General features: G+C 41.7%; 1 protein-coding gene and 1 pseudogene across 1 annotated transcript in view; both read left to right on the forward strand.

Annotated features, from left to right (window-relative positions):
* The first annotated feature begins 1,237 nt into the window (after window positions 1-1,237).
* The window catches only part of SMAD9 (SMAD family member 9), an 80,001-nt gene continuing 53,394 nt past the window's right edge, over window positions 1,238-27,844 (forward strand). Inside the window, exon 1 of the mRNA XM_055123906.1 lies at window positions 1,238-1,516. The gene's annotated coding sequence lies outside the window, so the exon portion shown is untranslated. The remainder of the gene's footprint in view (window positions 1,517-27,844) is intronic.
* Window positions 10,403-13,022, forward strand: LOC101538975 (histone H3.1-like; annotated as a pseudogene).

The raw sequence follows: 27,844 nt of genomic DNA on the forward strand, positions 1-27,844 counted from the left end.
CTGTGCATCGCCGGGTACGACCCAAATAAGAAAAAAATATTCCCTGCCAGAAACCTGACCCAGCACTGCAGAGGTCACAGTTCCTTGCCCTGCATCAACTAGGTGTCGTCCACATTGTGGAAGGCACAGCAGAGAAGGCAAAGAGGCTCTATTCTTTTCTTTTTTCAAGGGAGCTGTCAATGTCGACTGAGGCCCTAAGAGCTTTGCTCCAAATATCATGCAAGCCGTGACTTTTCGGAACCCAAACACCCACCATAATCTCAAACTTCACACCTAGCTTGGTGTGGAGCTAATTGGGTTGGGATAGATTATTAAAATTTGAATTTAAGGTTCCACTACTAATACTGATTAAAGCAAGGTCTTTTACTCAGTAACAACTGAAGGAGAGAATGGAAACATTGCGCCAATCCCCAAAGCACAGTGAAGATACTTTCAAGGCCTTGCATTTATTTCAGCTCTATCCAGCTCTTTTTCGAGATGCTGAGACAAGTGGAAGTGAGCCTGAACGGCTTTATTCTACTCTCACCTCTGCAGCAAATCCCTATTCTAAGAGCCGCTGCCTCAGGAGGAATCCTAAACCCTCCGCGATGAGGCGGCTTTTCCTACTGTACTTGAGCGGGTCCTGGGAGCGCACGGTGTCCTCAAAAGGCAGGTTTCCCAGGGGCTCGCCAGCCGGTGGCAAGCAGGTTGCGTTATTGGCGTTGCTCAGTTCCCCACACTGTTGTACCTCTAGTAGATTAGATAATAGTCTATTATTACATGCTAGGCTGTTAAGCAAATAAATATGCTTAAGGGAATCGACAGTGTACACAATTACGGGGCTAGCTGTGACCGCCACTCTCCACTGGGACTGATTAGATTTTCTTCTCCCTATACCAGCGCGACCCCGCGGCTGGTGCGCGCCGCCACTGACCGTCAAGAACCCCCTGACTCCGTAAAGCGAATAAATAAGTCGCAGCAAGCGACAGGCACCCGCTGGGTCCAGAACCGGGTGAGAGGGGGCGGCTCGGCGGGGCCGGCAGCCCCCTGGGCAGGATCTCTGCTGGGAAACGACTTCCTTTGGCCGTAGTCTCCAAGCCGAGTCTCCCGGAGACGCCAGGTCTCCCCGGCCAGCTGGAGACCCCCACCCTCCTCGCCGCCCCCGGCCCGGGCCCGGTGCGAGGGTCAGGGAGGGGTGGGAGGTGGGAAGCAGAGCCCGGGCTCAGCAGCCAGCGCCGAGGGCAGCGCGAGGTCGGGGCTCGCCGGCCGCCGCGGGGCGCCCCGGGTGCGAGTTTCCGCGCACGTGGCCGCGTCCCTCCCCGCGGGCGGAGCGGGCGGGCCCCGAGCCGCGCTGCTGGCGCCAGTCCAGGCCGGCGCACTAATACGGGCGCGGAGCTCGCGGCTCCAGCCTGACTGACGCCGGCCGGGGCCGCCGCCGCCGCCGCCGCAGCCGCTGTCTCGGTCCCCGCCGCCGCCGCCGCCGCCGCCGCTGCAGCTGTCTCGGTCCCCGCCGCCTCGTGGCACGCGCAGCCAGGCCGTGAGTGCGCCGGGCTCGGGGCGCGCGGCCCGCGGACCCCCGGGGGGCGGCCGGGGAGGGCGGGGAGGGGGGCGGCGCGGGGACGGGGAAGAGGCGCCGCGCGCGCGCGCGTGATGCCGCCGAGGTGGCCTCCCACGAGCTCCCGGGATTTTGGGCTGCGCCGGGGCGCTTTGTGCGCTCGGCTCCGGCGTGGGGTGCAGTGCGGGGAGGGTGGAAGGATGTGGGGACAGCGGGCACAGCGCCGCGCGTCTGGGGGGACCCGGTACCCTCCCCCGGCACCTGGCAGAGGCAGTGGTTTCCTCGGCGGGGCCGCCAGCAGTGCCCTGGGCGTGGACGGGAACGCGCGCCCGCCCTCCAGCCTCCCGGGCATCCTTGGGGACCAGCTCGGTGAACACCCCAACTCGGAGGCGCTGCGAAAAGCGTTGGCTGCGGATTGGAACAGGAGTGAGAGGGACAGTGGAGTGATGGGGGCTTTGAGGGGTGGGACTGGGGGGAGCGATGTGACTCTGGCTAATTCAGAGGTTTGGGGTTCTGCTTACCTTTGAGGCACGCGAAGCAAGCACCCCCAAAGTTAGGAATGTTGTTCAAGCGGCTCGGGGCTAGCGCTTGGATGGCGCGGGGAGCTGGGATGTTTGTCTTTTGCTTCGCCTGCACGGCGGTGCCAGCTCTCGGCAGAGCAGAGAGGGGCGAGGTGGGGAAAAGATACAGAGACTCCCTGACGCCTGCTTTGTGATCGCAGGGACAGGCGCAGGCAAAACAGTTGTATGGATGGCTGATCGCTGACAAGCCCTTCCTCCTCCTCCCCGGTGGCCACTGGAAATGATAGTTTAAAGAGACTTTGGGGGGACTATTTCTCTGGAACTGGTAGTCCTGAGAAATGACCTACAAACGATGAGATCCAGTTTGGGCACGAAAACTGCGTGTCCGTTTTTCCCTTTCTGTCTCTCTCCGTTCCCCCCACCTCTTCTCTCTCCTCCTTCCCCCCCCCCCCCCTTAATCTAGTAATTCACATTCGGGGACACGCCCACTGGACAGTGCAAGTTGCTTTTTTCCTGCATCCAGTTTGCTAGGACCATTTCAGTGGCTTGCCAGATTTCTCGGGCGATCTTTTAAAAGTAAGCATGGTTTAGTAGGAACAAGAAAGGAAAAGTCGCAGGTCACAAGGCATTTAATAATGCTTTCTCCTTCGTCATAAAGGAGCAGTAGACCGTTTGAGACATCCTCCTGAGTGAACGAAATGTTTGCACTCAGGCGTCTCTTCAGTCTTGGGATTCCTGTTGGTGTGAAGGAATGCCATTGGATGTTTACATTTTCAAAATAGTGATCTATATTTAAAAGGAAGTAAAAGTAAACCCCAAACACATTCTCCTAACTACGAAATAGTTCATTAAACGAGTTTCCCTGGGTTTGCAGGAAGCCATGAACAAGATTTTGGACCACTTTCAAGTTTGTGGTTATCCAAGAAGGACACTGCAGATAAGACAATGATGTAATCGTTTATAAATAAGGAGCATTTAAAATATGATAGGATAGAACTTTCAAATGTTATATCAGAAAAATAACTGTTTTTTGATAATAATCTCGAACCTGGATGGCAAGTCAATTGTCTTCTGCTGACAGACTTTGGCATCTTAATCTATTTTGATACACGCAGCTCCCATTTTTATGCTTGACTGACTATCTCTGTCAGGGTTGTTTTATACTTGAGTTCTGTGGTTGCAAGCTATGTTTAAGAGAATGCCAGTGTATTCTTGAACTAAGCAAACTCTTTTCTGGCATGACAGTGTTTACTAAAAATCAGATATAAAAAGTATAAGACCTCTACAATCCTAGCTTTGTTATCAGTCTTTTAAAGTCAGCATTTTTCTTCTCTTATAAATCATTTTCCATATTTTCCCAGTTAGTAATCAGAAAATATTCACCTATATTGGCTGCCTCTCTAATTGCTCAAGACATGAAATGAGAAGAAACTTTGTTTGTTTTTGGGCCACACCCGGCTGACAGTGCTCAGGAATTACTCCTAGTTCTGTGGTTAGGATCACTCCTGGAGGGGTTCAGGGGACCATATGGGACTCTGAGGATCTAACCCACATTGACTGTGTGCAACTCAAGTATCCTACCCACTGTATTATCACTCTGGCCCTGAGAGTTGTTTTTTAAATATTGTTTTGCTTTTAAATGAAGCATTAACAAAGTTATCTATAACTAATAAGCTAGTGGTGAAATTATTTACCCTTTTTAATTAGGTGACCAGTGAAGGATAAAAAATATTACAAAATTGTGTCATGAAGATTAAAATATTTCATTTTAGTTTTTTTAACTCTGATTAATGACAGCACCATTTCCTTTGCCAAATTGTAGACATCAAGTTTAATAACTGGTCAGTGTAATTAGCACTAGGCCACTAATTAGCACTAGGCCACTAATTAGCTAATTACCTCTATAATAACTAAAGCAACAGCTTTATCATATTCTGCTTTAATATGTCAGAAATAATAAATTTCTTCATTATAATATAATAAGTATATTAATATAACATATTCACTATATATAACAGCACATGTTACAGAAATATTTTGATTTAAGGGAAGGGAAATGTTATGGTATATAGAATTTTTTAAATTTGCCAGGTCTACTAGTATTATATTTTAGGATTCTAAAGGAATAGTGCAGGCTTTAGGTTTATAATGTTTGACATTTAGAGAGAAATTCAGGAACAGGAAAGTATCCAGAATAAAAGAGCAAAATACAGCAAAGTGTTGAAAACATGAATACTTTCAAATTGTTGTAATTCTATGGCTGTTGGATTTATATTTCCTTGGTTCCAGTTGCTACTGATTTGAAATTTTTTTCCAAGGAAAAAGGGGGGGAAGGGAAAAGAACCTACAACAAAAGGCTAAGACAAAGCCCTGTAAATTCATAAGTAATAAGATTCTGGACACTTCGGTGATTTATTACCCCTCTTAACCTAGAAATGGTTAAGCCATGTCTTGAATATGGCCAATATGGTCATGAAGAAGGACGTAACAATAACTAAATAAATAAATATCCCTTGGTGATAAACTAGTGTCTTAGAGTAAACATTTCTATTAATGATGTCCAAAAGAAATGAGTGGTGGAGGAAGTTGTTAAGAGTCCATGATGTTTGCTTACATCAGAATCCATCAGAAGTTGTTAAGAGTCCATTATGTTTGCTTACATCAGAATCTCCACAAAAGTTGGGCTTCTCTTTTGCACCTGACACATTCACACCAGTGCCAGCCTTGAGTTCACCTAAACCATTCTGCCAGGCTTGTCTTTCTACTCCTTCCATATTGTCTGCTGCGATTAAAATGCTGAAAAATGATTTCTACAATTATCAAGGCTTTTCTTTCTCTGCACCTTTCCTCATACTGAGTCCTCACTACCTTCCACTGCTCACCAACCTCTCACCAGTTTTTCACACATACCAGAACTTTCCACTCTTGCCACTTCTTTCAGTAAGTTACTCCTGGGCTCATTTATTTCTTTTTCTCAGACACTCTTTTTGAGATCTCAGAAGGAAGGGGCCATGCTTTATCTAACATTTCACTCTCTTCATGCCTACCACTTAGTGCTGAATCAATAAATATGAAATAACATATTTCACTCAATCCATGGTCTTCTTTGAAATACAATCTGCAACAAGTTCCTCCCCCACACTATACAATAGATCTCAGAGATCTATCTTTCAAACTGATTTTGAACTTTAACTGAGGACTTGTTAAGTTTTAAGGATTGTAGTGAACTAGCTCTGAAACCTGGCAACCCAATTGAACCTCCTTCTGAGTATTGTGGCTGAGCGCTACAGTCAAGAAAACTTATCTATGATACTATCATTGCATTAGTAATTTCCCTTATCAGATTCTCTAAATACACTCTGGAGAACATTAAGCCAAACAACAACCAAAATATCCCAAACCCCCTTCCACCAAATAGATTTTAATGTCATAGAGTTACTGTGATGAAACTCTAATGTAATTCCACACACAAATACTGACCGGATAGTTAGACCCCATCCCCACCAAGAGCCACATAAAAATTGATGCTGTTTTTACTGTGTAAGCTCCCACCTAAATTTGCAAAAGAAAAAGTTCGCAGCTATTGAGAAGGGTTTCTCTTGGTCAGGGTGAATATATGAAACAGGTCTTGATATTAGTCCTGTCAAGATGTGTAGATGTCATTGTGGGTTTATTCTGAAATGGCCTGGGGACAGTTTGGAAGGCATGGAGTTGTAAATATATTCTGAGTTTGCAGCAGATGATGCTAATCCATCCCAGGAGCAGCTGGTATCTAGCATTTTTGATCGAATGGGCTGTGTATTTACACACCTTCTACTTTAATCCATGGAATACTTAACCTGGCTCACAGGTTTTCACTCTTTGCAGATCTTCAATTGCATGAAAGCATATTAAACATAGATTTGTGGAGTAGGAGCTAACTACAGCAGGTAGGACGCTTGCCTTGCATGCAGCTTACTGAGTTCAATCCCTGGCATCCCAGGGTGTTTGATCATGTACATGAAAGCTTTGTAACTGTATCTCATGGTGATTCAATAAAAAAAAAAAAGTAATGTGGAAAAAAAAATCCCTGGCACAGTCCTTCTTGGAATGATCCCTGAGCGCACTGCCAGTAATAAGCCCTGAGCACCACTGGGTTTTCCCCCTCCCCTAATAAAACACAATAATAAATAGATTTGCTTTGGTTAATGTGTGTGACATGTACATTGGTATATTCTAATTTATTTTTATAAAATGTATCCTGAATGGTTAAAGTTGGAAATAGACCTGGAGCTATAGGGCAGTTTATGGGAGGCTTTGATGGAGTGTTTTTCTGAGTACTTGAGGTACGGAAGGTTTTAAGCATGTTTGCTGATTAAGAAAAAAATAGGGACCTCCCTAGTGATGCTTGAGACTACACATAGGGGCTGAGACCTATCAAAGCTACAGTAAGTAGTGTTAGAAAGGAGGTTTTAAGTGCTTGGGTTCAAACTCAGAGGCTCACACATGTAAGGCTTGCATTGAGCTGTCTCCTGACCAGAAATTTACAGGTTTTTTTTTTCTATGCAGCAAGACCATTTTTATTGAACAGAATTTACTTATTAAGACTTGAGAGGAAAGAAAGAGAAGAGTGTGTGTTCTGGAGAGATCATGAACTTCTCCAGTGTGGAAAAAGCAAGCAAGTAAAGATAGGTGTTCAAGGAAAAAGACAAACTCCAGAGGGGAAGCCAAATTTGTAGATTTTCCAAGGAGAATTTGGCATATGACAGGGTTCAACTGAAATTCTGGGAGCAGCTTTCTGAATTCTTGCATCTAAATTTAATTGACTTGGTAATACATGTTTCAGAAAATAACTTAGGAAAGGATTCACGCAGCATTTTCCATTCCATGGCAGAATATTTTAGTTCAACTATTCACACTTAGTTATGAATCCATTAATTCATCTTTCTTTTTCCTTTGCTGAAATCACTGATGAGAATATTGGACTTTGGCTGGAGGTGGGGCATGGGATGGTGGTGACAGGGGGTGAGGAAAGCATTAGTAATTTTAAAATCTGGGCAATAGTTGTAAGAATTCTTGACTGCTAAATTGGGCAGGGGGCTGTGGCCACAAAGTTGGTGCCAAAGGTGGACTGCCTATTTGGGCTAGTTTAGCAGTTATAGAAGCTACCTGGATTAAAGTTGGTCTTAGTGTACTGGTCTGGGACTAGATCAGCACTTGTTTATAAAGTAGAACTGGCAGTAATTAACGATATTAGAGAGATTATTTTAATGAGCACCTATTAGAAGCCAGCACTGGTAATGAAAGTGGGAGATGAGAAAATGTGTTAAACTGAGAAGGTTTCACGTCTTGTGGTTTTCTTGAACTTTAGTGTGTTTAAAATGAGATATTTCTGGGAAATGTGTCAGGAGGTGATTTTGTCATTGTGCAAATGTAATGGAGCATACTTACACAGAACTGGTTGGTAGAGTTTACTTATTACACACCAAGACAGTAGAGACCATCATATGGAGAGGTCTGTCACTGACCATGATGTCAGGATGTGGACCAGAACTTTAGAGGCCTTGTCCTGCTTCCTTCTAGTAGTGGAATTTCATTTGGAAGAACCAAAGTTGGATCAGAGGCTGTCAAAGACAAATCTTTATGTACATAAATGCTTCCCTTAGGTCTGATTGGCTAATTACGTGTTTCCACAAAGTGATAATTAGGTGTTGGCTGTGCTTGAAAATAATGGCAAGATAATGTCTAGGTGTTATTTCAAAGGAGTAGCACCCTGCTGTGTATTGTAGATACGCATTTACTTTCTTCCAAAATATTTTATTGCTTATACTTTGGAATTTTGAAAATATGATTTTCTGGTACAATAATTGCTTTAGAAAGTAGGGCTTATATGTTTGGGGATTTATATATGCTTGGTTGTCTTTTAGTGTGTGCTTGTTATATGTATGCTACCCTGAGCCCTTAGAACCACAAAACAAAATAAAATTACATATGGAAATAAACTCCTGCTCTTCAGAACTTTATAGCCTGGTTAGAAGGAAGGGGAAGAGGTCAGGAAAGCAAGTATCTAAATGCTTCCCTAAGAGTAAGTTTTCTTACTCCCCGAAAAAAAATCTTGTGATCTAATTAGAATTACTTCTCTGCATTTTTTCTGGCCAAATTCTGTTTTCATTGTTTATAAATTCGAGTCAGTCTTGACAAGGCTAACTAGAATGGTAGCGTTTGGGATTTGTGGCTATAAATAGAGGCAGAGGCTTAGTGAGAATAGTCTTGCCTCGAGTCATTCTGAGAACTTAAGTATGCTGAAGATACTTGAAGGCCTGAATCTTGCATTCTGTGTCCATCTCTGTAGGTGAGGTTTCTAAGATGTCCCACTTATTAGCTACTGGTTCAAGCCTGGCTTCACTTGGTTCTCTGACAGGAAGATGCCCTGACTTTTCAACAGCAGTTATAGTAATGTTTCTAGCACCTGTCCATCATATTCTGTTTATTTTCTCTTTATTTTGTTTCTGAGATTGAGCTGGGACTTATACATGGAAAATATGTGCTTTAACACTGAATTAACCCCCTGGCCAACAATATTATGTTTATGTTTCTGCCTTTCCCTTTTTTCTTAAAATTATTATTATTATTTTTTAATAGCTTAAGTATTTTATTTGTTTGCAACTAAGTTTGTTAACACTATATAATGAAAATGTACAAAGAATAATATTGCAGTTTTTGGTTAGAGTTAAGTCAAAGATATTCATTAATAAGGAATCTTTGAAAAATTATTATTTTTTTAATTGAATCACCTGTGAGATACACAGTTACAAAGTTGTTTATGATTGGGTTTCAATCATACAATGTTTCCAAACCCATCCCTTTACCAGTGTATGTTTCCCACCACCAATGCCTCAATGCCTCCAGTTTCCCTCACAAGACCCACCCTCCCCTCCCAACCCCCCAGTCTACCTCTATGTCTGCCTTTCCCTCTGATTGTCATCTCATGGAAGGAAACGACTACTTATATCTTGAAATTTTCGGCACCAAGCTGTAGCACCATAGCACCGTCGCCCTGTTGTTCATCGATTTGCTCGAGCGGGCACCAGTAACGTCTCCATTGTGAGACTGGTTGTTATTGTTTTTGGCATATCGAATACGCCACGGGTAGCTTGCCAGGCTCTGCCGTGTGGGCGGGATACTCTCAGTAGCTTGCTGGGCTCTCCGAGAGGGACAGAGGAATCGAAACCAGGTCGGCCGCATGCAAGGCAAATGCTCCACCTGCTGTTCTATCACACAAAGCTAGTGTTTGGATGATCATTAATACATTTACTTTGTCCCTTCAGCACCTCCTTTCTCTTCCCTAAGATAGGCCTAGTTTTTTTGGGGGGGTCAATGTTTGGTGCTTCTCCAGGCTCTGTGTCCCAGGGCTGGACCAGTGGTTGATTTCTGTGGTGCTGAGGTTCTAACTGGAGCAGCCATGTGTATGGGAAGCACCTTAACCCAATACTCTCTTTCCAGTCCATAGGTTGGGGGTTTTAGGATAAGGATAACAGAAGAGTGAAAAAATTGACTTCTAATCTACATACAAAATAGAACCACTAAAATTTAGGTGTGGTAAAAAGAGAAATAACAAAAGGTTTGATCCTGAGAAACATATTAAGGATGTTTGGAGGAGCTTAAAGAAATCAATGGCATGGCACATAAAATTGCAAGAATTTTATAAGCTTGGGAGATAGTAGCTGACACATCATCCCTATTGCTTCCTGAACATGGATGGAATGCAAAAATCTGTGTCCCAAATGCAATCCACAGTCCCACTTATTAATGCTTCTTCTCCATTGATTTATAGTCTTTGCAGCATCTGACTAGGAAACTCAACAACCTGCAATACAATTCAATAAAACTTTTTAAATTGCCCACACATCACTTTAAAAAGTTTTAAAGTATATTTTATTGCCATTTAACACTTTGCAGATAGTAAGGCACAGGCTGTCATTCTTTGAAATATCACCCAGGTAGACAGATCACTGTACAGTCTAGAGAGCAGGCATTCTGTGATTCTGCCTGATCATACTAGTTAAGCAGTGGGATGTAGGTCAGAAATACACACATCACGTCACGCAGAGATTAATAAGCCAGCAGATAATGTTGTTGATAAAGCTGTTGATAAAGAAAATGTTATTTTCTTTCACATAGTATCAGTTGTGCACACGCCTGCTTGTTTGTTGGACAGTAGAGACCACTGTGTATCATGGTCTGTGCCTTCTCTTCTCTTTATTGGTTTTTGGACCACACCTGATAATGCTCAGGGCTTACTTTTGGCAGGACTTGGGGGACCATGGGGGGTGTCATGGATGAAACTCAAGTTGACTGCATGTAAGGCATGCATCATACCTGCTGTATTATGTCTCCGGGCCGAGGTCTGCAGCCTTTTTATAGGGATCTCAGCATCTCTGTTGAAAACAGAACACAGATACAGAGGCAGGTGTCCATCAAGGTCAGTGTGGAACGGAGCACCAGGTGCTGTGGCTGCCCAGAGGGGTTGTGCGGAGCTGGTTCATGCTGGCATTTGGGGGATGCAGGGAAGAGTTCCAGGACACCAGTTTCCAGCTCTGTCCTGCAGGAGGCTCCAGATGTAGATGTATCAAGTCCTTCAGGGCTGCCAGGAGAGGGAAGGACCTCTGAGCTGAGAATTGACAGGTTGGGTGACCAGAGTCCAAAGAATCTGGTTTGGAAGGGATGTTAAACACATCTATCATACTCCCACACAATTTCTTTTAAACATAAGAGATATGAATAGATTTTTTTTTTGCTTATGTTTTTATTTTTGGGCCACACCTGGCAATGTTCAGGGATTACTCCTGGCTCTGTGCTCAGGGATCACTCCTGGCAGGGCTGAGGGGACCATATGGGATGCCCGAGATAGAACATGGGTCTGCCATGTGCAAGGCAAGAGCCTTACCCACTATACTGTCACTCTGGTCCCCTATAAAAGCAGTTTTACTACAGTTGTGGGAGCAAAGCATTGGAAAGCACAACTTAGGCACTTGATGCTCCAACCCTTAGAAACTGTTACTGCTACATTGAGTGGCAGCCTCATCACATAGTGTCCCTTAGAACTGTCCAGGGATCATCCTGGACTTGGAATAATTTGGAATGTTTGGAATGTTTGTTTGGGGGCCACACCCAGCGCTGCTCAGGGATGACTCCTGAGGCAGGGCAGTTCCAATGGTTACTCCCTTGGGGGAAGGGGAAAGAGCAACAGAAAGAAAGTGACTTCTGGGTCTGGGAAGATGGGAGAGGCTCAGCAGGCTGGAGGGATGCTTTGCATGCGAGAGTCGCAGGCTTGCATCCCAGTGCCTAATTCATCCTCAAGCACTGCTGGGAATAGCCTCAAAAACAAAACAAACAGAAGGACAAAGGAAAAAAGGAACGAATTCTATTTTTTAAAAATGAATAAACTCTTTTTCAGGGCAGTTTTAGGGTCACAGCACAATCAAGCAAAAGGTTCCGAGAGACCCATATATTTCTGTCTACACATTGGCATAGCTCCCCGCACTCACTCTGCACACCCTCATCAGTGCTTCACGGGGTACCGCTGCAGAAGCCACACTAACAGATTGTCTGTTAGTTGCCTTGCCAATTAACATGAGGATCTGCTCGATGGTGTAGGCGCCACGGGTTTGGACAAATGTCCTGACATGTCTCACGACTGTGGTCTCATCCAGAGTAGTTTCATTGCCTGAGTCCTCTGTGCTCCCCACCCAGCCTTCCCAGTCCCCACTGCTGGCAGAGGCTCACTCCATTTCTGCACTGGAGTCTATTGTATTTAAGGACTCAGAAGTCAGGAGTGATCCAATTTTAATTGTTTTGTTTTGACATGTGGGGACCTTTCACCAAGAAAACCTCTTTCGGTTGAGTTGAATGAACAGGGCTGCTGTGGTGGGCTGTGGTATCTGCAGAGGGTCAGAGTCTAGTGCAATGCCTGGCCTTGTGCTCTAGCACCACCCAACACTCTTTTGCTATGCCTGAGGCTCTCCGTCACCTGCAGAGTTCTGGAAAGCACTGTAGCAAACTGCACAGTAAGCAGGCCCATGCTCAGAGGGGGGACTCTTAGTTCCCAAAAGTGGTAACTTCACATTCTTGTGCTTTTTGAGAGCTAATGTCTATTTTTTGTTGTTGTTGGGTTTGTTGTTGTTGTTGTTGTTGTTGTTTTGGCTTGTTTGTTTGGTTGGCTTCCTCAGGGTCAGGCTGACAGCTTTGATTTCGACTCACATTCTTTAACCCTGCAGAAGCATCCTCTTTCCCCTCTGGGTTTGCTATTAAAATTTTCTGTAAGCTTGAAATCAGAGAAGCATATTTGGTTAAACTAAGTTAAAAAAAAAACAAGTTGTAAATAGGTACTGCATGATCATTTCTGGGCAGACTTGGTAACATCTGTTTAGGGTGGAATTCCTCTTTTTGGCTCATTGTTTGTTCTCAGGCAGAGCCTGGCAAGCTACTCCTGACGTGCTAAATATGCCAACAGTAGCAAAAATGGGTCTCATTTCCCTAACCCTGAAGGAGTCTGCAGCTAAGTTGGGAAGAACGAGAGGGCTAGTACTAAGCAGACGGCGCGCAAGTCAGTGGGCGGGAAGGCGCCCCGCAAACAGCTGGCCACCAAGGCCCGCAAGAGCACGCCAGTCGCAGGCGGCGGCATGGAGACCGTAGTGTCGCTACTGGCCGGACACTGTGGCGCTGTACGAGATCCGCCGCTACCAGAAGTCCACGGAGCTGCTCATCCATAAGCTGCCGGTCCAGCGGCTGGTGCGCAAGATCGCACAGGACTTTAAGACCGACCTGCGCTCCCAAGGCTTGGCTGTCCCGGCCCTGCAGGAGGACTGTGAGGCCGACTTGGTGGGGCAATTTGAAGATACCAACTTTTGCACCATCCACGCGAGTGCATCACCATCATGCTCAAGGACATCCATCTGGCCCGCCGCATCCGCGGAGAGAGAGCATAAAGTTTAGGATGCTAAAATCTCAGGGCTGGGACAAATGGAGATGCTACTGGTGCCCGCTCAAGTAAATCGATGATTAACGGGATGACAGTGACAGTTTGTTCTCAATCATGTTTTGTACTTGAAAAATTGCTGGATGATAATTTTCTATACTTCTTTCCATTAAAATTCCATTTATCTCCTGTCTGTTGCTCTTTCTGGTCCTGGAATTGTAAAACAGTGTATTTCATGGGCTCAGAAATTTCTGTCCATTGACTCTTCTGAATAAATACTGACAGATAGTGCTGATTAGGAAGGAACAGATGCCATCATCTTAGTTCCTAGTGAGATACTACTATATTGATATAGTTTATGTTATTTTTAAAAAAGTATACAAGGCAAGCACCTTAATCACTGTATTACTTCTCTAGCCCTCTGAGGATTCCCCCCTTCTTTTTATAGTTTGACACTTTTTTTTTTTTGCTTTTTGGGTCACACCCAGTGATGCACAGGGATTACTCCTGACTGTACACTCAGGAATTACTCCTAGTGGGGTTCAGGGGACCATATGGGATGCTGGGAATCAAACCCGGGTTGGGCGCATGCAAGGCAAACACCCTACCCACTGTGCGATCACTCCAGCTTTCTAGTTTTACACTTTTTAAGTAAGCAGAAGTGTAACTACTTGTTGATAGCAAAATGAGTGTCTTTTTATAGGTGCTGGGGGCCTCCAGGGCTACAGCCAGTGAGACTTGGCAGTCATGTGGTTTGAGGCATCAAACTTGGCTTAGCTACATACTATGCATGCGCCCTGATGACTGTCTATATCCTGGTGCCCATAGATAGTATCTTTATGTTAGTTTTTAGGTGTTTTTTTTTTTTTTGCTTTTTGGGTCACACCTGGCAATGCACAGGGGTCATTCCTGGCTCATGCACTCAGGAATTACCCCTGGCAGTGCTCAGGGGACCATATGGGATGCTGGGATTCGAACCCAGGTTGGCCGCTAGCAAGGCAAACGCCCTGCCCGCTGTGCTATCGCTCGAGCCCCTGTTAGTTTTTAGTTTTAATATGACTTTTGCACTTTCACTTGTCATCCCATTGTTCATCAATTTGTTCGAGCGGGCGCCAGCAACATCTCCATTTGTCCCTGTCGCGTGCTAGTGTAGTCCAATGGCGTCTGCTCGCTCTAGGAACACAAAGAGCCTCAAACTGTTCATTTAGGGTCTTGACAGAGAAGTCTGACCATCTCATAGGTGGGCGGCCACACAGTCTTTTGACATCCTGTGGAATCTAGTCGGTAACAGCTCTAGTCCAGCAGTCGTCTCTAAATCACATTATGTGTCCAGCCCAGCTGATTTTCGATGCCTTAGCAAATGAGACAGCATCCCTGATTCTTGATCGTAGACAGAGGTCAGAACTCAGGATTCCTTCTCTCACTTGAGTTAAACATGATACTTCAAGCATAGCTCATTCATAGGGTCCAGGTCTCTGTGGCATATGTTAGTGCAGGAAGAATGGTGGAATCTAAAAGATGTGCCCGGATCTGGTGGTTCTTCATACTCTTAACCACTTCTTCGATGCTCTTGAAGGCATTCCATGCCGCTCTTTTCCTCCTGCGCAGTTCAGGTGCCAGGTAGTTTGTCATGTTGAGTTCTCGACCTAGGTACACATAACTGCTGCATTTGGAGATGTTCGTTCTGTTGAGGGCAAATGGAGCATCAGGAACTAGTCTGTTTCTCATGAACATTGTCTTCGTGAAATTCAGCTGCAGTCTGACCTTTCCACACTCATGGTCGAAGTCGGCCAGCATTTGTGCCGCTTGGCTGATATTTGGTGTTATGAGAACGATGTCATCAGCGAAGCGGAGGTGGTGTAATTGCCGACCGTCTATCTTCACTCCCATTCCTTCCCATTCCAGTCGTCACATGATGTTTTCAAGGGTAGCACTTTTAAACATATTCTTTTATTATGAAAAGAATATAAGCCATGTACACTGCCAGGTTGATTATTGTTTTTGTTTACAGAGGAAACAGAATTCACTGATTACTCAAAGGTCACAATTAATCAAGGAGTTAGCATTCAGACTTCAGTCTTCTTTCTCTAAGTTCTCAGTTCTGTTCTTTACATCATGTTGCTCCTTGTTCTTGGGAGAACTTACTAAATTGGCCAAGATCCTTTCAAACTTGAAGACAGAAGTGTCACATTTGCGATGGCATATAGTATTGTCAAGCATAGGCTAGCAAGATAAGGCTTACAGATCAGGATGGCATATAGTATTGTCAAGCATAGGCTAGCAAGATAAGGCTTACAGATCAGGATGTGAGAAACACACACCATGGTCTACCCGAATTAGCCTCTCTAAGACAGGGTTATGAGCTTCTTATCCTTAAAATAATCAGGGCTATTCTTAATATTCAAAATTCTCCATGGTAAAAATTAGAGGATTGTATGTCTACCTTAAAAGTAAGCCAAACATGTTCTTGAGGTTCTGTCTTCACTGCTCTGATACCTATCCAACTTCTCTTTCCATGCATTTGACATGAATAAAATTCCAAACAGGCATTAGAATAAAAAGTCTGCATCCCAACCAAGCAACAATTTTAAAGAGGCATCTATTTTCTGCTCTTTGTTTTGTTTGTTTTGTTTTGGAGCCACACCTGGCAGTGTACATTGCTTACTTCTGGCTTTGTGCTCAGGAATCACTCCTGGCAGGGCTCTGGGGAACTATATGTGACGCCCAGGATAGAATTCAGATTGGCTGCATGCAAGTACCTTTCTGCCCATCTATTTGTCTAGATCGTAATTTCTGTATTTCAAAAAATAATTCTTAATCTCCTGAAATTTAAGTGATAGCTAGTCAGCATTAACGGCATGACTGAACAAAATCAAACTATGACTGGCACAGAGAATTGTATCTCAAGAATTTTACTGAACAGGGGCTCAAAGTGAGAGCACAGCGGGTAGGGTGTTTGCTTTGCGTGTGGCCAACCTGGGTTTGATCCCCAGCATCCCATCCTCACAGCACTGCCAGGAGTAATTCCTGAGTGTCACACCAGAAGTAACCCCTGAACATCAGCCAGTGTGACCCCAAAGAGTGAAAAAAAAATTCAGTGAACATAAATCAAGATTTTCCCGATGACATATTAACTATAGATTATAGTGACTACCCCCCCCCCCCACACACACACCCAATAGCATGTCATACCATGAGCAGAAGGCAGGCTTCTGTCACCAAGTATTGGTTTGGGGCTAAGTATGTTACTTTTAACCCAGGCTTGTTGTATTCTGTATCCTGTGGGCTGGAGTGATAGCACAGTGGGTAGGGCCTTTGCCTTGCAGGCGGCCGACATGGGTTCGATTCCTCCACCCTTCTCGGAGAGCCCGGCAAGCTACCAAGAGTAACTTGCTTCCCCGCAGAGCCTGGCAAGCTACCCGTGGTATATTCGATATGCTGAAAATAGTAACAAGTCTCATAATGGAGACGTTACTGGTGCCCACTCGAGCAAATAGATGAGCAACAGGATGACAGTAATACAGTGACAGTGATTGTATTCTGTGAAATTCAGATTAACATAAAAAGAGTTCAAACTGTTGTTGAAGGAGTTCTGGGTTTTTGTTTTGTTTTGGTTCCACACCAGCAGTCCTCAGTAGATCAATCCCAAGTCGAGATTCTGTGTATACTGATGCAGTGTGTTTTGATAAATTTGTGGACTTTTAATCAAACTAGACTTAAACCATCCATATTTCACTTTCTCTCTTCCACAGTATATCCAAATCCTAGAGTGATCATAAAAATAATATTTCAGGGGCTGGAGAAATGGTAAAGCAGATAAGGCACTTGCCCTGCATGCAGTTGATCAGAATTTGACCCCCAGGGTCCCCCAAGCATCTCTAGGAATGATCCCTGAGCACAGAGCCAATAGTAAGCCCGGAGCACTGCTGAATGTAGTCCTGAAATTATTTCTTTAAACAACATTTTAAAGGAGCTAGGGAGATAGTGTAAAGGGCTGGAGAAATGTATGGTATGTATGAGTCCCCGAGTTTCATCCCTGTCACATGGGGTGTGACCCTAGTGGCTCTTGGCACTACTAGGTTCAGCTGGCACTTCCATTGCTGGCCTGAGCATTGATTCATGGAGCCCTCACAGCTGAACCAAATATCACCAGGAATGGCCAGAGACCCTTCAGCACTTCTTGTGAGCCCCCCAAATATGCTGTAAAACTCATTTCAAATAATCTTGTAAGTTGTGCCTTTTCAGGTAAATTTGTTTAACGGAAGACTTTTTTTCATGTAGTAGATTCAATTCAAATTCTATTCTAGGGACAATTATGAAGTCAGTTTTTATGAAAGAATGAATGTAAAATTGTGTGTGCCCTCAGTGGGCTGAAGTTTATATATCAGATGTTTTCATGAGTGAGAAGAAATTTTTTTACAGAATGCTTGTGGTTGATGAATCCATGAATGTTTTTTGAATTTATTTGTTGGCCAAGAAGCTTGAAGAAATTTTATTGTTTGCATTATCTGAATAACTTACTACCAGAAAAAATATCTCAATAATATTACTAATGGCACATACAATTGCTATTATTGATTCTAACAAATAGATTTCATTTTCAAAATATCTCCAGAGAATATTCCATACTTTCTCCTTTTTACAGAGTGAGAAGCACATTATTTTAAAAATAGCACTTTTCCCTCAACCCAAATTACCATGGTCAGAGAAAATTGATATGTTTACATGAGTGGGCATTAAGTGAAAGGAAGGATCTAAAAGCTGAAAGGTGGGCAGCAGGCCAGGGACAGCACAGATCTATGGCCAGCCCTCATGAATGTGGCTGTTGAAAGGAGATTAAATTTATATAATTGGAACTGGGGAGGTATGGGTAGATTTCCCAGAATTTTATGTTTGTTATCTGGGGGTTCTTTCAAGGCTTGTTTGTACCTATAGTCCATTGTTTTCCATATGAATGTGATATTAATTTTTTGAAAGAGAAAAACCTCTTATTTTGTCAGGAGTCTTTGTTCTATAAAGTCTGCAATATTGTGATGAGCAGATTACTATAAAATTTGGAATAGATAAAGCATCCATAAAATGTACCTTTTAGCCACTTTTAAGTATATAATTATGTGGCATGATGTACATTCATGTTGTTATGCCATTACTTTTACCTAACCTCTCCATAACTTTTCATCTCTGCTTACTGTAACTGTACTTACTAAATAAAAACTCTCAATTCCAGATCACTTCTATTTTGCTTTCTGTCTCTATGAATCTGCTGTTTCCAGTTACCTCCTTTAATAGTAATTAAAATTTGCCTCTTGTGTCTTCAGTTTATATCCGTGTTGTCTACTATGTGCAAGAGTCTCCTTCCTTTTTAAAGATGCTTCATCTTAAGTACTTCCACATTTTCTTTATCATTCATCTGTCTACCTTTCACTATCTTAGATGATGGTGCTGTGAACATTGATATGCAAATATCTGAATACCTGATTTTAGTTTCCTTTATTAATATATGGGCTGGAGCGATAGCACAGCGGTTGTGTGTTCGCCTTTCACGCGGCTGACCTGTGTTCAATTCCTCCACCCCTCTCGGAGAGCCCGGCAAGCTACCAGGAGTATCGAGCCTGCACGGCAGAGCCTGGCAAGCTACCCATGCGTATTGGATATGCCAAAAACAAGTAGCAATAAGTCTCTCAATGAGAGACGTTACTGATGCCCGCTCGAACAAATCGATGAGCAATGGGGATGACAAGTGATTAATATATACAATTACTGAGTCATACAGTAATTCTACATTTCATTTTGAGAGCTAGATGAACTGTTTTCTTTTTTGTTTTGTTTGAGGGCCACGTTTTGGCAGTGCTCAGGGGTTACTCCTGGACCTGCACTCAGGAATTACTCCTGGTGGGATCTGGGGACTTCATGGGATGCCCAGGATTGAGCCCAGGTCAGCCGCGTGCAAAGCAAACGTCCTACCTGTTGTACTATTCCGGCTCCTGGATGAGCCATTTTCTAAACCAGAGATGCCATTTTACATCCCCATTAACTGTGCACTTAACTTAAAATATTTCTGAATTCATTCTAGCATTGCTTAGTGGTTAATATTTTTTTTGTTGACAATAGCCATCTTTAGGGATATGAAGTTGTTCTTCATTGTGGATTGCCTAATATCCAATGATCTTGAGTATCTTATATACTTACTGGCCATTTCTATATCTCTTCTCTCTCCTTTTCCTCCCCTCTTTCTCTCTCTCCTTTCTCCCACCGCACCCCAGGATCTCATACATACAAAAGTAAGTTTTGCTATTGCGGACCCTGGTTCAGGGCTTCTGGGTACTTTTTGTCTTCCTTGGAGAAATATGTGTTCAGGTTCTTGGCTGTTTTTGAATTGGATTGTTTTGGGGACTGTAGGAGTTCTATATATATTCTACATATGTTTATTATCAGATATATAATTTTCTTAGTTGCCAAGTGAGATTTTTTTAAAAAGTCTATGTTCTCTACCTATTGTGTATATTACTTCACATTTAAACTGGGACTAGGTAATTCTTTATTGTGGTAGGTTGTCCTCAGAGTGTAATCTGGTGACACTTTACAGCCTCACTGCCTTTTATCCACAAGATGCCAGTGGGACTCACTGTGGCAGCCAGGAATGCGTCCATATATTACCAACCAACCTGTGGTGGTCAGAGGGACCCTTTCTTCCCTCATTGTTTAGGCTGACATGAGACTGAAGTAAGTAGAAAGGATGAAAGTGAGTAATTTTTTTTTCAGTGTAGCAAGATAGTTTTTAATTGAGGAAAACTTACTTAGTTGTGAGGGGTGAGAAAAAGAAAAAAAATAAGCATTCAGAAGAGAACCTAGACTTATCATCGGTGTGGAAAAAAGCAAGCAAAAAGACAGACAAGCAGATAAGCAAGTGCAATACATGTTCAAGGGAGAACACAGATGTGAGAGAGCAAGCCAAAAAAGGGAAAATTTGAGAAAAGGAAAGGAAGATAATTTCTGATAGTGAATTTTACTGACTCTACTGTGTTGGGGCTGGAGAGATAGTGCAGTGGGTAGGGTGTTTGCCTTGCACATAGCCAACTTAGGTTCAATCCCCAGAACCCTGAAACCCTGAGGACTGATCCCTGAGTACAGAGCCAGGTGTAAGCCCTGAGAAATGCCAGGTATGGCCCCAAAACAAACAAACAAAAAAGATTTAGAAAAGAATCTACTGTGTCATAGGTACCAACACTATTAGGTGACTCAGTTATTTAACTTAATAATAAATATTTATCAAATAACTGCTTTATTTTTTTCAGTATAAGTAGCTTTATTTATTTTCTAAAATTTATTTGTTTATTTTTAAATTTTTTATTAGTGAATCACCGTTAGATACAGTTACAAACTTATGAACTTTCATGTTTGCAAATGCCTGCTTTAAGCAAGGAACTGGAACTGGCGATGAGTAAGATAGTCACTGTCCTTAAAGATTGTCATTAAATAAAGAAGAGACCTATGAACAAATAAGTTATAATGCGAAGGTAGTGTGTAGTGTGTAGAAGGTACTTACGGCCTGTCAAGGAAAACTCATCTGGGGGTATTGCAAAGATCTGTGATACTTGGACTGAGTTTTAAGGCTGCATCACACTGGCAGGGGTCTGCTTGCAAGCAAAGCAGTGAATCCACCAAGTGGAGGATAGAGCTGTGACAGGTGCTTCCCTTATTTTCACCCTGTCTAAAGAACAAGCTTTTAGATCCTAATTCAGCATGGCTAACTACATGGAAGAGTTACACATTTTCACTTGAGTTTGAGTAGAGCTCTCCATACCTGGCAGATCTGCGACTGAGAAATTTGTGTGGCAGTTCGTGCATGTCATGTGGAGTTTGAAATGATCTTCACTGTACAAGCATGAGGAGACATGTCGCTGAATCCTTAATACATCAGGCTTCGTCCCAAAGCATATCAGCAATGTCTTCTTGATTTTAAAAAAGCTAAATAATATTCATATTTTCATTATGCAGTTAACTGTTTTATTAACTAGAAATTATACTATAATGGAACCTAGTAACAGATGGGACCATATGGTTTACTTTGCTGAGTAAAATATTAAACTGCTATATTCTGTTTAATGTCCTAACAGCAGTATTACTGTGATATAAAGAAAAAAAACCCAAATTATTCAATAACAGTTTATAAAATATATATTCAACATCAAGATTTACTTTTATAGTTATTAGCTATTTTCATTCATAAGATTTAACAGTAAAAAAATAAAAATTTATAGTACATGTAAAGAAAATTGCCAGTGTTTTAATCTTAAACTTAAGTTTTCTTTTTCTTCACTGGCGCTGTTCCATTACTAACAGTAATTAACGAATTAATTAGCAACAATTAATAACTAATAAAATTCAGACTTTTTCGTTTCATTGTCAAATTATTTAATTTGGTTTAATGTGACTTATATGTGCTTATTAAGATTTTGTTCAGGTGTTTTGTTTAAAGGCCAATGCAGTACTTTTTCTATACAGGTTGTATTTTCTGATGATCGTAAAATGACCATGAAATTACCAAAATAAGTATTTACATATACTAATAGCTGTGGAGACTTTTGAGATACGACGCAAAAGCAGAAGCTGAAGAGAAAGTACAGGAGTAAATATACCTTATATATAACGAACCCTGATTTGATTCCCAGAACCCCATATGATCCCCTGAACCCCACCTGGAGTGACCCCTGAGAACAGAGCTAGGAATAATCCCTGAACATTGCTTGGTGTGGCTCTAGAACAAGTTAAAAAAATAATGCAAAAGCTATTTTCTCTCAGTTCACAGGAAATAATGCATTGTTATTTATTCTTTTCCAGTTTATCTGATGTTTCATTTTTGAAAAATATAGAATGTTCAATGTGATAGTAACCAAATGATTTTAGTATCTGTGCATTTGACTTACTAAAAACTGACGTCAGAACAGCTGTGGCTACTTATATCTACCCCCTATGTAACTGTGAAAGCCTCCTTCGACTTTCTCCTTCTCTACCATGCCTATCTTTCTCTTTACTGCTGTTTCAACTCTTCCCTGACAAAACTTTCTCAAGCACAGTACTCTCTTCCTGTTCTCTCTTCCCCTCCTCCCCACTCAGTGTTTATCTCTGCATGGCAGAGGACTCGGTATCTGTTTGTTGTTTATCAAAAACCTGTCACCTACTCTAGGTTCACTCTGAGTTATGGTAGTGGACAGAAGAACACATCTTAATAAATCTGTTGTGGAAGAGGAGACATAAACAATACAAAAGATGAAATATGGAGCAATCTTGTAATGGGAGAAGAAAACTGGAAGATTCAGTCTTTGCTGTTCTAAAACTTACTACAAACTGCAGTATCAAAGCTGGGTGGTATTAGCATACGGATAGATAGAGAGGTGAATGGAACCAAATGAAAAGTCCAGAAATCTGAATATGTACGCCCCACTGATTTTTTTGTGTTTTGTTTTTGGGCCACACCTGGTAGTGCTCAGGGCTTACTCCTGGCTTACTCAGGGATCACTCCAAGTGGGCTCAGGGCCCATTGGGGGTGCTGGGACCCGGGTTAACCATATGAAAAGCAAGTGCTCCACCCAATGTACTATACCTCTGGCTCAGCCCCACTGATTTTTTTTCTTTTTTAAAAAATTTTTAAAATTTATTTATTTTTGAGGGTACAGTTATAGATTTATACATTTTTGTGCTCATGTTTCCCTCATACGAAGTTCAAGAACCCATCCCTTCACCAGTGCCCATTCTCCACCACAAATAAACCCAGCATCCCTCCCACCATCCCCAATCCCATCTCCCCCCACCCCACCCTGCCACTGTGTGCCACTTTTGTTCTCTCTCTCTAATTAGGTGTTGTGGTTTGCAATAAAGGTGTTGAGTGGCCATTGTGTTCAGTCTCTAGTCTACATTCAGCGCATATCACCCTTCCTCCGCATGGCCTCCAACCACATTTTACTTGGTGTTCCCTTCTCTATCTGAGTTGCCCTCTCCCCAGAATGTGAGGCCAGCTTCCAAGCCATGGAGTCAACCTCCTGGTACTTATTTCTACTATTCTTGGGTGTTAGTAAGCCCCACTGATTTTTAATAAAAATTTTTAGGACCACTCAATAGAGACAGTTGGACAGCCACAGGCAAAAGCACAAAGTTGGATCTCTACTGCTATATACAAAACTAAACTGAAAATAATGTATGACCTAACTATAGGAGCTAAAGTGATGCAACTAATAGAATAAAATATAGGGATAAATCTCCATCACTTTGGCAATGGATTCTTAGAAATGATACCTTTGCCTACAGGAGGCCCACATTCCATCCCCTGCGCCACATTGTCCTCTGAGCACCAAGCTGGGAGGAGCTCTGAGCACTACCATACAGCCCATAAAAAGAGCAAATTGTCTTTCTCAGTGTCTGTATATTCAGGATATACAAGGAATAAGCAACCTAAGGCAAAGGACCAGAATAGACCTTTTTCCCAAGAAGATGTACCATTGCCTGGCAAGTATATGGAAAGATGCTCCACAGCATTTGTTGCTGGGAAAATGCAAATCAGAACCTATTCACCTTATAGGATGACTGCCACAAACAGTTAACAAACAATGGGAAATGACAGGTATTAATGAGGATGTGGAGAAATTCCAACTAAAATTTCTATCGGTGCATAAAATATTTCAGCTGGTATGGTAAACAACTGGAGGATTTTTTTCCTTTTTTTTTTTTTGGTTTTGGTGTTTGGGCCACAACTAACTGTGCTTAGGACTTACTCCTGGATCTATGCTCAAGGATCTCTCCTAGGCGGTGTTCAGGGGACCATATCCCATGCTGATGGTCAAATCCAGGTGAGATGGGTACAAGGGCAAGCACATTACCTACTCACTGTATGATATCTCCATCTCTGAAAACTACTTGGAACTTTCTCAAAAGATACAGCATAAAATTACTAAGTAACCTAGCAATTCTACTTGTAGGCTTATATCCCAAAGAATTGGAAACAAGGACTCAAATACTTGTGCACAAATGTTTATACTTATAATATTTACAAGAGCCTCATGTTCCAAGCAATCCAAATGCTCTCCGAATATGTGAGTTAATGATAATATTCTTGGATATGTATGCAAATACTTGTATAAATATGTATATGTACATATAAGTATAGAGTATATTTGTATAAAATATATATGTATATATATACATTATAGAGTTATATAGAGTTATGGCGGAGTATCCATAGAAGGGAATGAAGTTCTGAAATGTGCTACACTGGGGATGAATCTTGAAAACATACTAAGTTGGGTTTTGTTTATTTGTTTGTTTTTTGGGTCCTGTGCTCAGGGCTCATCCCTCATTCTGAACTCAGAGATCATTCTTGATGACTTTGGGAGTGCTGGGGCTCAAACCCAGGTGCAAGACAAGCACTCTACCCACTGTTCTGTTGTTACTCTGGCCTGAAAACATTACACTGAGTGAAAGGAGTCAGATATAAAAATCATATACTCCATAATTTCTTTTGTATGCACTATTTAGTAAAAGCTAAAAGATTTGTGCAATCTTAAGAGAAACCAAATTATACACACACTTTAGAATAGATAAGTGCAGAGAGGCAGTCTGGTGGTTACCAGGCCTTGGGGGAGGAGAAGCAGGTCCTAGGAAAACCTTGTTGGGCACAGAGCTTTTTTTTGGAGTGATGGAAATGTTTTGGAAGTGGGTAGAGGGGCAGCTACACAACACTGTGAATATACTAAATGCTGAAAATTGTTCACTAAAAATAGACAATTTGATATAATATGAATTTCACTCTAATATTTTTAAAACAGTCATATAAATGTCCCCTTATTTTGTTTCTTCATATACCCTATATGAGTGAGGTCACTGAGCATTTGTCTTTCTCCTTCTGACTTATTTTACTTATCCTAACTCCTCTTTGTTGTTGCAAAAGATAAAATTTTATTGTACCTGCATAATATCCTGTCACATTGACCTTACTCCTCTGTCACTCTCTCTTGAATTGTTTCAGATTCTTGGCTATTGTAAATAGTGTTGCACTGAGCATAAGTCTACGTTTATCTTCCCCACACCCGCTCTGGGTTTGGGCCACATCCAGCTATGCACACAGCTTACTGCTGTCTCTGCACTTAGGGATCACTCCTGGCTAGGCTCTGGGGATAATAAGTGGTGCCAGAGATTAAACCCAGGCTCAGCTACATGCAAGGCAAACACCCTACCCGCTCTTATCTTGCTAGTCCCTTATCTATTTTCTTATCTTATAATATCCTTATCAGGTTTTTGTCTTAATATTATGATAGCTCATAAAATGCTTTAGAAAGTGTTCCCATCTCCTTTCCTTGATACTCTGAAGAGTTTGTACATAATTTCTTCATTAAGTGCTTACTAGAATTTGCCAATGATAACATCCTTGGTAATTTCTTCCAAGGAAAGTTTTAATTATGAATCTAATTCACTTCAATTTCTTTAACATATGTAAAGCATATCTATTTATATATATATAAATTTTAACTTTTCCTCTATCAAAAATCAAAATTTGGGACTGGAGCGATAGTGCAGCAGGTAGGCTGTTTGCCTTGCACGCGGCTAACCTGGGTTTGATTCCCAGCATCCCATATGGTCCCCCAAGCACCGCCAGGAGTGATTTCTGAGTGCAGAGCCAGCAGTAACCCCTGAGCATCACCGGGTGTGACCCAAAAAGAAAAAAAAATCAAAATGTATATTTCATATACTATGTGGCCACATCCTTATTAAATCATTTGATATGTTCTCCCAGAATGTCACCACTAATGTGCTTCAGATAAGCTCTTTGAAAGTCAGGATGTAGGAATCAATCGATTATACTAAGTTGTATTTTTATAAAAGCATGTGATCAAATTTACATTTTAATTGTTATTATATAGGGGAAAATGTTTTCAAATTACCCAACATTTTTTAAGTTGATGCCAGTTTTCAAATAGACGTGAATGAAGAAATTTTTGAATTTCTGCTCTGTGGAGGTCTTGGGGGGCCTTAGAATATAGAATACTAAGTAGCAGTTTAAAGGATGAAGTAGTTTTATGTGATACCAACATAGAAAATATCCTAAAACAAGTTGCAAAATGTTTAAATATTTTAACATATTCAGATGGTACTGCATACATTTATTGAGGTAGTTCTTGAGTTCTCTTCTCAGATCTAAATCCGTGTTTGTCAACATAGGTCAGTGACAGTTGAAAAGTGTAAAGCACCCTAGGATCACATTCAGGAGGAGGGTCAGGATGCGTGAGGGGTTTGGATTTTGAATAAAGCTACAAAGCCAGAAAGGTCTCTGGTTCATAAACAAATAATGAATCCTTGGATTCTCATTAAATCTTTCATGTCTTCATTTTATCATTTTATAATGATATGTAATATGCAAGAAATTATTTCTCTAATATCCTTGCTCATTGTTCTAAGGTTCTTGTAAATGTAGACTAGATTTCATAATCTTTGAGTGGACTTTGGGTATTAAATTTTCACCTTCTGAGAAACACTGTTAACTTGCAGTAGGGACCAAGTTATACATGTCTTCTGAATTTTGTTTTAAATAAACTAAAATGGTCAGTGATATTTGATACATTCAAAAGAATATATGGCACACATATACATTCAAAGGAATATATGGCACATTTATTAAACTATGGTGGACTATTGTAGTAATACATTATAATATAAATGTACAAAATTCATAATTACTAGTGCCACATCTTCCTGTTGTGCTACTCCTCTGACTTAAGTATTAATGTCATGAGTTTGTTTTAATTACCTTGATATCTAAAATATAATTTAGTCACATATATTTGTCTTTCTATGACATTTAATTTTTGTTTAAACTATATGGAGATGTAGCCTTTGATGTATCACTGTATCACTGTATCACTGTCATCCCATTGCTTATCGATTTGCTCGAGCGGGCACAGTAACACCTCCGTTGTGAGACTTGTTATTACTGTACTTGGCATATCGGATACACCACGGGTAGCTTGCCAGGCTCTGCTGTGCGGGTGGGATACTCTCGGGAGCCTGCCAGAGTATCTCTCCGAGAGGGCAGGAGAATCAAACCCGGGTCGGCCGAGTGTAAGGCAAACGCCCTAGCCCCTGTGCTATTGCTCCAGCCCAGCCTTTGATGTAGCCTTCGATATTTCATAGCCTTTATGCTTTGCTTTTTCTTATTTTTATTTTTGCATTTAGCATTATATATCTAAGATTAACCCTTGTTTGTGGCTTTAGTTAAAATACTTTTAATGTAGTTTCTATTATTGTGTAGTAATTTTTATTATTCCATGATGAGACTATTCTATTGTTCTACCCATTCTCCAGTTAATGGGTATTTCAGTTGTTTCCAGATTTTAACTGTTATTAATAATGCTTAATAATGCATTATTAAAAATTCTTAAAATTGCTTCCTTGAATATTATAGAATATACAAGAGTGTCTTTGGGGTTGTGTCTTTCAATACTTTTGTTTTTAACTATAACCCAACAGAGCTATGTAGATATCTCTATCCTTGCTTCTCTCATTTTTAAGTTTTCAAGATACATTTTCCTCTCTGTAGTGCTATGGGTCTGATAAACTTGACTCTATTTTGTCTACCTATTTATTATTTTAGATAACAACAGAGAGATTTATTGATGACTGGTGTGAGCATTCTCAAAAAAAGATTCGTTGAAAGCCCACTCTTTTCAAAAATGTTGATAGAAGCCCAATAATTGGATCTAACTGAGTATTTCTATCTGAATTTTCATAGGTAGAAAATAAGCTATTATAAAATGACTAGAACTTATAAAACGACTAGACCTTATG

Source organism: Sorex araneus, chromosome 1, assembly GCF_027595985.1.
Source record: "Sorex araneus isolate mSorAra2 chromosome 1, mSorAra2.pri, whole genome shotgun sequence".
NCBI lineage: Eukaryota > Metazoa > Chordata > Mammalia > Eulipotyphla > Soricidae > Sorex > Sorex araneus.